This window comes from Marmota marmota, unplaced genomic scaffold, assembly GCF_001458135.2.
Source record: "Marmota marmota marmota unplaced genomic scaffold, marMar, whole genome shotgun sequence".
NCBI lineage: Eukaryota > Metazoa > Chordata > Mammalia > Rodentia > Sciuridae > Marmota > Marmota marmota.
Genome location: NW_025999932.1, coordinates 46,008,055 through 46,020,121, shown reverse-complemented (window position 1 = coordinate 46,020,121; position 12,067 = coordinate 46,008,055). Strand labels below are relative to the sequence as shown.

General features: G+C 35.7%; 1 long non-coding RNA gene across 1 annotated transcript in view; it reads left to right on the top strand.

Moving 5' to 3' along the window:
* The first annotated feature begins 950 nt into the window (after positions 1-950).
* Positions 951-12,067, top strand: part of LOC125615998 — an 86,078-nt gene continuing 74,961 nt past the window's right edge. Inside the window, exons 1-2 of the long non-coding RNA XR_007346593.1 lie at positions 951-1,075; positions 3,637-3,735. This is a non-coding gene — a long non-coding RNA (uncharacterized LOC125615998). The remainder of the gene's footprint in view (positions 1,076-3,636; positions 3,736-12,067) is intronic.

The window sequence follows — 12,067 nt, the reverse complement described above, 5'->3', positions numbered from 1 at the left end:
ATAAGTTTGTAGAAATAATTCTGCACAGAACAGTTTCCTTTCTTATTCTTAACAAAATACATTGCCTTACTTCTTCCTCTTTAGTTTTAACTCTTTTGATAGAAGCATGCATTCAAAACAATTTTTCTTTACCGTAAAAATGGAAATGCATCTGTTTGGTGGTACATGACAGATGACACAGCCTGAGAAGGCGGGAGGACAGGATGAAAATGCTGGAGCTATGGCTTGGCTCCAGCCAACTGCTGGTGTGGAAGAATACAAGATCAGCATTTTCAGATCTTCTGACTTCTAAAGACAGTCCAACACTTTAGATTTTTGATGTAAAATAAAACCTTTAAATGTGGCATCAGTATTTTTTTTTTTGAGACTGAATAGGACAAATGACTCTTACAGAAGCATATCTAGATAGTTATTCACCAGTATAAAACTATTCCCTATGTCTTACTTCCCAGGAAACATCTTTCTAGAGCACATTCTGGTGAGAATCAATACTCCATAGAACATCTACAATTATAAGTTTGCATTCTATGAATGAGAAGCTAGAGGGGCTGGAGTTGTAGCTCAGTGGTAGAGCACTTGCCTAGCATATGTGGGGCACTGGGTTGAATCTCAGCACTTCATATAAATAAATAAATAGATAGATAGATAGATAGGCCCATTTTATTTATTTATATATATATATATATATATATATTATATAATATAATATATATATATTTATATATATATAATATAATATATATATATATATATTATATATATATATATAAATATTTTTTTTTAAAGAAAGAATGAGAAGCCAGACAGTTGAGCTGTCTTGACAAAGTTCAAAGTGAATTAATCTTGGTTAATATTAGTGTAGCAGTGAGAGTAAAGTCAGCAAAGACAAAGGTAATTTAAGCTTCTCAAGCAAGTCAAGATTTAATACAGGAAAGTGTGTGATAAAAAGGATGAAAGAGTGGGGTCTGGGAAATCTGCTTCTAGTTCTCAGACTTGTTGATAGGCTTCAGAGTCAGGAAACTGCCTGGCACTTGAGAAACTGCTAGCAAGAATAGCAGCTGCCTGCAGCAATCAGGTAAGTACTTCACAGGGAAATGCCCAGAGGCATTTTCTGAATCCTGCCACCCTCCCTCTACTAACTTAAGAGTGGTAGGATGTTTTCCGCCTCTTTCTCACTTTTTGAACTCCTGCATTGATGCCTCTTATGGGCAAATCTAAGCTAGAATCCTTTTGACAAGGGATCGTGAAAAAACACAGTTCACAGGCTTTCAACCCCTGCAATCAGAAGCCAGCCCAGAAGAGGGGCAGGGACAGTGCTGAGTTAACCATCGATGACTAGGCACAGCCGACTTATTCAATACTTTACCTTTGCTGATGTCTGGTTTAGTCTAATTTTTACACAAATTGTGACCTAGACTTTTTTGGGGGCTCACATGCATGAGAGAACTAACAAATCTGTTGTCTAAAACAAACTTTATTCTATTGAGATAATGGTTTCGGGAAGCAAGCCAAAATAACAAAAAAGAAAAACCTTTATTAGAAATTCACTCGTAAATAAGATAGGACAGATCAATAAAAGATCATAAGAATAAATTTATGTATATGAAAAACCTGAGCATCAGAACTATTTCTACCTTAATGTTAACCTTTTTACTAAGCTGCACCTTATTGACAGCATGTATTTTATATCAAGGGAATAAATAAAAACGTATGTGCATATTAATGTTAAGGAGATACAAATAAGAGCACAGGTGTTTGGACCCAAGTCAAGCTCAAAACAGTCAAAACACAGAAGTAGAATTTGAATTTCTTAATGAGTTGTCTCTTTTCTTCATAACTTACATCTCTTGCATAAGTAGATATTTTCCTTTATTGCATTCCTTTAAAAACTGCAACAACAGTATAGTGAGATGATAGTTGATAAATAGATGGATTGGTTGATGTTTGATGGATGCATTACAGACTCCTCTAACAGATGTTCAACTCAATTATATTGAAAGTCACCAAAAATAACAGGAAGAGAGAAAGTGTAAAGATAGACATTTGTTGAAGGTCACCATATTGAAGGGACCTCTGAACTCTATTCAGTTCCTTTCTCAATCGCGCTACTAGTTCACTTTGCATTCTGAACTTTAGTTCCCCACAGGTAAAATGAAGACTTCATCACAGCTTGATTATGATATTATAAAGCATGTCTGTTTAATGAAGCGATAATAAGAATAAAGACATTCATAAGAATCCCGTTGAGCCTAAGCCAGGAGAAATCAATGCTGTCAAGAGAGCTGCATTTTGTCTTATGCCAAAAAAGTGCTTTGCTGAGTTGTACACATTTGGGAGAAGGTAACATCAGTGACTGCTTCAAAACACAATGTGGTACACAAATGGCTTCTCAGTGTTCTTGTCAGTAAGTCCTTCTTGACTGAATGACCAGAGAGTGAGTGAGGATAAAAAATATTTCCACCTAATGTCATGCAGACAAGGTACAGTCAGGCCATGGAATAATAATAGTAACATCTTCTGCACTTTGAGGGCTCTGAACATTGTTCAAAAGAGTTCAAGTGCAGGTATTCATCCATTTAAACCTCCCAACAACCTTGTTAAGGAGAGTCTACCATGACCTCCATTTTAAAGGCGAGCAAATCCAGACACCAAAAGGTCAGATAAACCACCAAGTCACACAAAGACAAGGACAGGACCAGGTTTGGGAATAAGTCTTTCTATATTCTTAACCACTTCAGCCATATGATTTTCAATAGCATTGTATTAGTTTGGCCATTAATAGAATTTTCCCCCAAGGTTTTGGCAAATGTGAGTCTTAGTTCTTAATGGGACTGTGGATTTCGCCTTTCCAAATGTCAGGATAGCAATTTTAATGAGAATTTTGGAGAAACTACTAGCCAGAAATCATTTTAAACAGGAAATCACTGTTTTAAATGTTTCTTTATATTCCAAGCCACAACTTTGGCCATCTCTCATTCCCTTCAGTGATTTAGACCCACCCCTACAGCAACAAATATCTTTCAAAGAGGAACAGCCACAGACTCAGACATGGAATACAATATGTTGAAAATATGTCCCAGAGATTTCATGTTCCAGAGGCGAATGTCCCTTTGTTTACAGAAACAATAATTAGGTGTCATACAAATCCCAACAGAAGAAGATAATGAACAGTTTGGGAGTTAAAGTTCCTTTGTCAGTAAAGAAAGCAAAAGAACACACAGAAAGAAATATAAATATACGGGGATTGGCAACACCATTGGAAACCTTAGGGACCTTGATTCTGGATACTCTGATCGACTTATCCACAAGCACGTTCATAGTGGGACGGTAAGAACTCTTAACTATTTTGTCATCTTCTTTCTAGTTTAAAGTCAACAAGATTTTCAGACTGTGCTATGAACATGAAAATGCTTTAAGTCAAAGTTCTTAAAGATATTCGACTACTTATTCAAAGTTAATTTTTAAAAATAGCAAGAATACACACACACACACACACACTTGTATTTTTATATATGCTTAGCATATATTTTAATGGAAATCCTTTATTCACATACATAAAAACCCAAGGGTGTCCAGTTCCCTAAGTTCAGCAACCCTTTTCAACCAGCTTTTGAAGTGCTGCCCCTGTTTTCTCAGAGTTCTGGCTGAGGTATTCAAGAAACTACAGTCACTCATAGAAAACTATTCCTTTGGTCTATGAAGTGGGAATCGTTAAAATCAGAGGTATATCACAAGGTAAGAGGGATATTTTTTTTTATCCATACGCCATGTATTCATTTCCCAGAAAACACTTCACCAAGCTGACAGTTATCTGCATGACCCCTTTCATCAGCACCAAATTCACATTTTGAGGAAAAAAGGAAAGTGATTTGGGTTTGGAAGGCTCTTTCCCCAAAACCACACAAGTAAAAGCCACTTCAGTCTTTTCACCTGCTTTCAAACCCTTCTGCTAAAAAATCATTAGGGAAGGCTGAGAGGGAGCATATATAAAACCAACACTCCCAGCTGAAAGAGTCCTACTTTTAAGTACATTTTTCTCTCCCAGCTTCCAAAACCAGTAATCCAAACAACAGAGAAATTGGTCCTGAGTAAAAAGATTGGATTTAAATTATAAAGTTCAAAATTTACTAAGCCCTGTGGATACCAGTCCTGATAATACTGAAAACAAGTAGAAAAGCAGTTATATAAAGACTATTTGGGCAATATTGCTGCCAAGGAATTCCCTGTTTTCATTTTCACAAGTTGAAAGAAAAGATTGTTTTTTATTTAACAAAAAATAAAGTACATAGAACACCTCATACGTGTATAAATGAATAAATATCAAAATAACAAAAAAGATGATTTTTAAAGTTTTTCTGAGAGAAACATAAGGAAAAGTAAAGGAGAAAAGTAGTAAATATTTACTATAGAATCTCAAAAGAAACAAAGGATAAACCTCTTAAGATTTGAGTACCCTAGAATATTGATTACATTTGAGAGAGATTCTACAAAAAAATTAAGTTCAATATATAATTATATGTATGCATATATATGCATGTACATATATTCCTTTAAGTGGCCTGAATTAACAAGAAGAAAAAAAATAAAAGAAGAAAATCTGTTTGAATGCCTGAGCAATCCTCTCTAATATTACATCTGTGCAGCATAGAGAAAACAGGGAAGTATATTAGCTACCTGATTTATTTAAGTTATGCTAACAGCCCAACCAGATATTTAAATTACAAAATTAAAAAGCCCCAAACTTTATGTGAATCAAATTATTTAGATTACCTATTTACAACTATCAAAAATCAAAAGGACTACATTCCATCACCACATTCAGTTTGTAAGATGTGCTAGAGAAGGAACTAACTGGAAAAAAAAAAAACTGAGATGCTCAGATTGGCACACACAAATCTAAAGCTCTGCTCATGCATACACACACACACAAGCATGGAAATGTAGGCATTATATTCTTTAGGAGAATCCAGAAGTAAGTCTGGATCTTCTTCATGGACTCCATGAAAGAAGTCCTCAGGTACTCCACTGTAGGGCCATGCCAATGCTATAATATTATTTTGCTTCATGTAACCAATGTTAAGGGGAAAGATATATATATATATATATATATATAATTTTTTTTTGCATAGTGCCTCATTCTGGTTTTCTTTGAGATCCCAGATACTGGTGATGGAGGGTGGGGAAATCCTTAAAGAAAAAGTATATGAAACTATTCTGCAGAAATATATTATTTTTGAAGATAGTTGAGCATCTTGGCAGTGGTCATTATTCTTCTGAAGAGCTAGAAAATGTGTGCTTTTCTTCATTTTTGTGTTCCAATTCTAGTTTAAGAGATAGGAAAATAGCTTATTGATCGATTATTAATGAATATTCATCACAGGCTGAATGATTACATATCTGATTCAAGCAGAATGATTAAAATCTTACTCTCCTCTATTGACTCTGATTCCTTTGTTTAGAACTGTTGGTTTCTTTTGTGAAAGCAAAAGCATTTGTTTGAGAGAAATTTCCTGGATTTTTAGAGAAACATTTACATAGTGGCCTTTTCTATGACAAAGTAATGTCTTGAATGTATTAATAATACCAAAGTATCCATTTATTTCCATATTGTAGCCACTCATTGGCACACAATCCCAAGCATAGCTGCCTCTTAACATTATTTGAATGATTTGTGTTGCTTCCAAGAAATGCAAAATTAATTCCATAAAAAGGTTTTCAAAAATAACAAAAGAAATATCTTCTTTTCTATTACCTCAGTCTCAAAGTAGAAGCCGATCTATTCCTGGGAAGAGACTACTGGCCAGCTGTGCAGGCACACTCAAGGAAACTTCCCTTATGTCCTTTTATCTGGAAATACCCTTTCTTGTTGCTGCTTTCCAGGGAGAGGCCTTTCTCTGGACTGATGGAAATTTCCTTAGTGGATCACAGCTGCAACTCAGTACTATGGGTTAGTTAGCTCCCTTGTGGGGAAATCTCCCACTAATAAGGAACAGTTCTGTACTTCCAGGGGACAATTTTCAGACTATTCTTGGTTTCTTAGGGATCCTCAATAAACTGAGTCCCATTTGCCTTCAGAATTAACTTACTTTTTAACAAATATTTAACTGCTTTTCTCTTTTCCCTGTTTCACTTTCTCACAGTCTTGCTCTCAGGATCAGCACTTGGAGGAACCCACCTAAAAGACTGTTGCTTGCACTTTAACCAAACTCTATCTGTACAGCTTGGCCAACAAGAGCACCAATGTGGTTATACAAATTCCAGAGCCAATGTAGCTGAATTCAAGAATCCCGGTTAAGAAACAATTAGAAATGAATGCAAAGGGTTTGGTTATTAGAGACTTGACCTAGGAGCCAAGGGGACTAGATTATGTCTTTGGGAATCTTACACCATCTTTGGTCAAGTTCAAACTTAGTTCCTAGACAGTTCTTGACAATAAATAACCAAAACAAAAGGGAACCAGGTCTAAATTACCTTTGACCTTCTCTTCTGTAGAAACCATCACATCCCCTCAAATAAATTCAACTCATTGAATTCACTCAATTCACCAGACTTTGTTGTGCATAATAACAGAATTTTATCTGCCAACCAAGTAGAAAGGGAACTATAACTCTCATGATGGCCTAAAGGAATATTCTACACAATGGCAATGTTCAGATGGAAATTGTGGAAATCTATCTAGATTTTCCAAATAAATTGAACTTTAATTCAGTAATTTTATGGTGAAACATTGTAATGCATTTCTGTAATCAAACTGACTCAATCATAAATTTTCTTCAACATTAAGGCTCACTTTTTTATACTTTGGCTGACATTTTTGACATAGGCAAAAGGTTTTAAAAGAAAAATGCTGTTATGAATCTGGTGATTCATTGGAACATCATTCTGAGTATTAGTTCTTTCAAAATTGGGTCTTTCAAGGAAATATATGTTTTTCAAAATAATTGTCTTTGGATCACTAAACGTGGGTATGTAACATCCTCCTTGTCACAAGGCTGCAAAGATTTTAATGTTGTGGAAGGAACTGGTGACAGTGGCAAACTTAATAGGATACTACTTAAGAAATAACTGGACATTTCTCTTGTTTTATGAGGCAATAATTTTACTCCCTAGTGAGTAAAGACTGGAAAAAAACTGGATCATTGCCAAAGACGTAACCTATACTACATCAAATACTCCCATTACATTTCTCTTAACTGCCTCCTGGAGGTTGTATGGCTGCTTATAGGGAAAGCTTTTCTGATACCTTTTTCTAAAAAATCACATTAAACAAATACCATACTAACAATGCAAAGATTCAGCATTCTGTCTTCCATATCTGACTTATGTAGCTAACTTCCCAGGTTCCAAAATTCATTATCCTCATTATAACCATGCCTCATTGCCTCTTACGTAAATAACCCAGGCAGCATTTAAGTCATTTGTACCGCTGTTTGTACACTCCAATATGGGAGAGGTTCTGGATTCTTGAACTGAAAAATCCCATTTAAAAGAAGGGAATTACTGTGCATTTGTTTTGTGTTGCTCAAAATGAATAAGCATTAAAAAAGAGATATTTCAAAAGACTGTAAGTCAAGTTTTTAGCAAATACATTGCCTACCCAGATTTAAATCCTAAGAGAACCCTTCTTGAAAAGCAGCTATTGGATGTATTCCTTCTAATCTAATACAACAGTGAACTTGACTATACATTAATAAGCTTATGATATGTAAACTGGCCTTACAAAAGTATATAGGAAAGTGACATAATCTAATAAAGCCACTAGCCACATCAATCCCCTAGAAGAGCAGTCTTTCATGTTCTCCATTAAACAAGTGGCACCTTGGAGACCTCTCCAAGTCACTGATTTAAATTTTCTAATTGTAGTTGTTGGCCATGAACTTACAAAGATTGGCACCAAACAGCAGAAAATTTCATCTCTAAAGTGAGTCTACCTTATACATAGTTTGCCCACCGGGCTCAGAATAAAGAAATCAACTCATTTGAACTAGGCTATATCTGAGATTATTATAAGTGCCAAAATTTTTCAATATGCGTTAATTTTGCCCACAAGGATATTTTACGGGTAATCATGAGTTTCTAATTATAGTGCTGTGCTTTGAATTTGCTGATTGACTTGGATTTAAAATCTTATCATAGTTTTAACTCATTTGCCCTATTTAATAGGTTGGGGGTTGATATTATTATCCTCCTACATGTCTAAATACTTAGTGCAGCTGAAAGGTTAAGCAACTTTACCACCAACACACGAGGAACTCTTCTGCTTCATTCAAACCCATTCTCTTCCTGCTCCTAGAGACTGCTTCTCCAATGCCCATTCTCAATTTGAACCCAGCAAGGACCCTGGTCAAGGTCTACAGTGCTACCCTGAAGAAGGATCTGGGCATTTCTTGGGACCTATGGAGGATACTCCCAGAGAATCACCATGGGCCTTACGTCACCCAGCCTATAAGACCCCCACTTTGTAGCAGGGAACTATGTTCAGGGAACTCATCCCTTCTCTGTTGTCCTCCAACCTATCACTGTCATTACAACTGTGAAGTCATAGCCAGCAGAATTAGGCCAACCTAGGAAGACAGAAGCTATATCTTTGTGGTGTTTTCATCTCTCCTTCTGTCTTCCTTACTTTCCAAATGATCACAAAACCTTCTTTTCTTTCTCTTATTCAAAACTGCACTGTAGGGATATGGGTGTAGCTTGATAGTAGAGTGCTTGCCTAGCATGCATCGGACCCTAAGTTCAATTCCCAGCACAGGAGAAAAAAAAAGACAAACAAACAAACAACAACAAAAAAAACCCACTGTACTGTATCACTGTATCCTGCTTGTGAAATTTCTGCTTTTGCTTCTTGCTATGTTTACTAAATGGATTCAGTGAGTTCGTAAAACTGAGCTGAGGAAGAATTCTTTTTTTCCTTTTTTGGTGTCAAGGATTGAGTCTAGGGATGCATAACCATTGAGCAACATCCCCAGCCCAGTATCTATCTATCTATCTATCTATCTATCTATCTATCTATCTAATCTATTTATTTTGAGATCAGGTCTCACTAAATTGCTTAGGTCCTCACTAAGTTTCTGAGGCTGGCTTTGAACTTGCAATCCTCCTGGCTCAGCCTCCCAAGCCACTGGGATTATACGTGTGTGCCCACACATCCCACAAGACCTGTTCCCTTTTACATGCAGGAAAGAAGGAGTGTAAAAGGAAGGTGTGGTGACTAATTATAAGAATAAACTTAGTTGGGCTATGATGCTGGGTATTTGATTCAACTTTATGCTAAATATTGCTGTGAAGATATTTTGTATATGTAACTAACCTCTAAAGTCAGTTGATTTTAGGTAAAAAAAAAACTGTCCCTTTATAAATTGAATGGTTTCACCTAATCAACTGAAGGCATGGAGAGCAAAACCTGAGATTTGCTAGGGTAAAAGGAATCTTCCATGGGACAGAAATATAGAAATCCTACCTGTTTCAAACCTGAGTCATACTCTAGAGATTTCAGACTCAATACTGCCACATGAATTCTTATCTGAGAATCTAGCCTGCTGGCCCACCTGACAAATTTCAAACATGTCCCTCCATAACTGCTGCATTCAATTCCCAGTTCCTTAAATCTCATGTGTACACATACATGTACAGAATCCTAATGGTTCTGTTTCTTTGGAGAACCCTGATACAAAAGATAACTACCATCTTTGTGACATTCTGACCATATATCAGGAGCTATGTTAAGCAAGTTACATATATTCATTCATTTGAGGAATAATACTTTCCATGACCAAACCTACAAAAGGGTCTGATACGTAATTTTCAGTTGTCACTTTCAATGACTGTTCCAAATATCTGAGTCATCTCCCACCTTCCCTTAGTGAAAGCCACATGATAAAATGGCCAATCATAAACATTACTCCTGCCCTAGGGGAAGAATCTAAATTCAGCCACAAGCCCACAAGAGTTTGAGTCCTACTATAAAAAATGAAAAAGAAAACTCTCTGATAGTCTTCTATAAAACACAATATTCAAGAATGAAACATAAAAAGTAAACAGTGTGTACTGCTAAATATTTAAAAAGATAAAAAACTGCTACACAGATTCCATTTTAAGATACATAATTTCACACTTTCTAGAGGGAGAAAAATAGGAATAATGTAAAATGTTATATAAAAAAAGGAGGCACTTTGCAATTTATGTATTCTCTGAAGTCAATTTCACATAATTTCCAAGAAACGAAAGAATCCCAGTACCTAGTTAGAGAGAAAACTAAAGAGGTGGAGTGGTTTGCATGCCATTAAACATTTGCCTGAAGCAGAAACCACATTTTACTTTATTCCAGGGAGAATAGAGTCTGGCTAAAGGATGCAGATAAAAGATTTAAAAATCAACAGCATAATTGGGATTTGCTTTGGTGCATTTTTTTCCAAAGAAATATAGAGACATTTTACCTTCTGATCATCCTAACATGTGTTATGGGACCCCAGGCAGAGTCAACTTTGTAGTTTCCTCTTAAGGAGGAGACAGCACCTAGTAGCAGACTCCAGAATATCAACAACCACAGCAAAACAAACAATGACAATATCAATAATTGTAAAACAGTTTACTGAGAAAGTCTGTGTACTCTGTTTTATGTTTTGTAAAAACTTCTACAAACCAATAAAATATAAACTACAATTAAAAGGTGGGGAGAGCATATTAAAATTGCATAAAGAAAAAAATAATTGACAAATAAAATGTGGGGTGGGGAGTTCAATTTCGCTAGTAATTAAAACAAGGTTCCATTCATATTGTGTTTGTTTATGAAAATATCCAGGTATGTGAGAGTGGGAAGGATAGGTACATTCATCCATCAGCAAATTCTGGACGTTGGTGAGACTCCCCCAAGAGGACAATTTGGCAACTGCAATGAAAACCTTCATAATCTGAATCTTTTGATCCAGAAACCTCTTTTCTTCAAAATGATCCTCAAGAATGATAATCATTTGTACAGATACTTTTGTATAAGAATATTTAGCATAGAGTTTACAAAAATGAAAGCATGAATTTAACTTAAATGCACCAAATAGATATTCAGTTAAACTATTCTGGCCCATGCATATCATGGAATATTGTACAGGCTGAAACAAACAAACAAAAACATTTAGCAATAAAGAAAAATACTGAAATATCTTCCAGTAAAAAAATAAGTTCAAGAAGATAGGTTATTCTCCCAGTGAATATAGCTTTGCACAGCATGCTTAGTTTTCCCTAGACCTCTATTTTATTATCTTTGAAATAAGAAAGATGGGCTGAGTGATAACTGAGATCTCATCCCAATCCATAGTTCCAAGTTTCACAATGTTTTGGTTTTGGCCTAGAAAGTTTCTCCTTATATTTAAGTGATAACCAATGGCTTCTGACACTTTCAGCTCTTGATTAGATCTACGGTAACTCCATCAATAGATGCCCTACTTTTAGTTATAAAAAATAGTATAAATAGATGGGAATATGGAGCATCACCCTTGGAGCTTCACATGAAGGCAAACTTAAGTTTCTCTTGAAAGTGTTTATTACTTTTTCATAAATGGTGCTTAATCTTAGCTTAAATTTAGGAGTCAGCCAATCACACTACCAATGGTAAACTTGAAAGAGCTTAGGTCAGTCAGGAGTCTCTAGAAACACAGAGCCAATAAGAGATAGATGATAGATATATACATAGATAAACAGGTAGAAAAACAGATGATTGATTGTTAGGTAGGTAGGTAGATTGATATGAAGTGATTAGCTTATGCACGTGGGAACTGGCAAGCTCTAAATCTGTTGAGCATGCCGGCAGCCTGGAAACTCTTCATCAGGAGCTGAGTTTACAATCTTGAAGCAGGATTTCTTCCTCTTCTAGGAAACCTGAGTTTTTGCTCTTAAGGACTTCCAACTGATTACAGGAGGCCTACCCACATTATCTATGGTAATCTCCTTTACTTAAAGCAAGCTGATTGTAAATGGTAACCACATCTACAAAATATCCCATGGTAACACCTAGATTAGTGTTTGATTAAATAATTATGTGCTGCAGCCTTACCAAATGGATATTATATATATA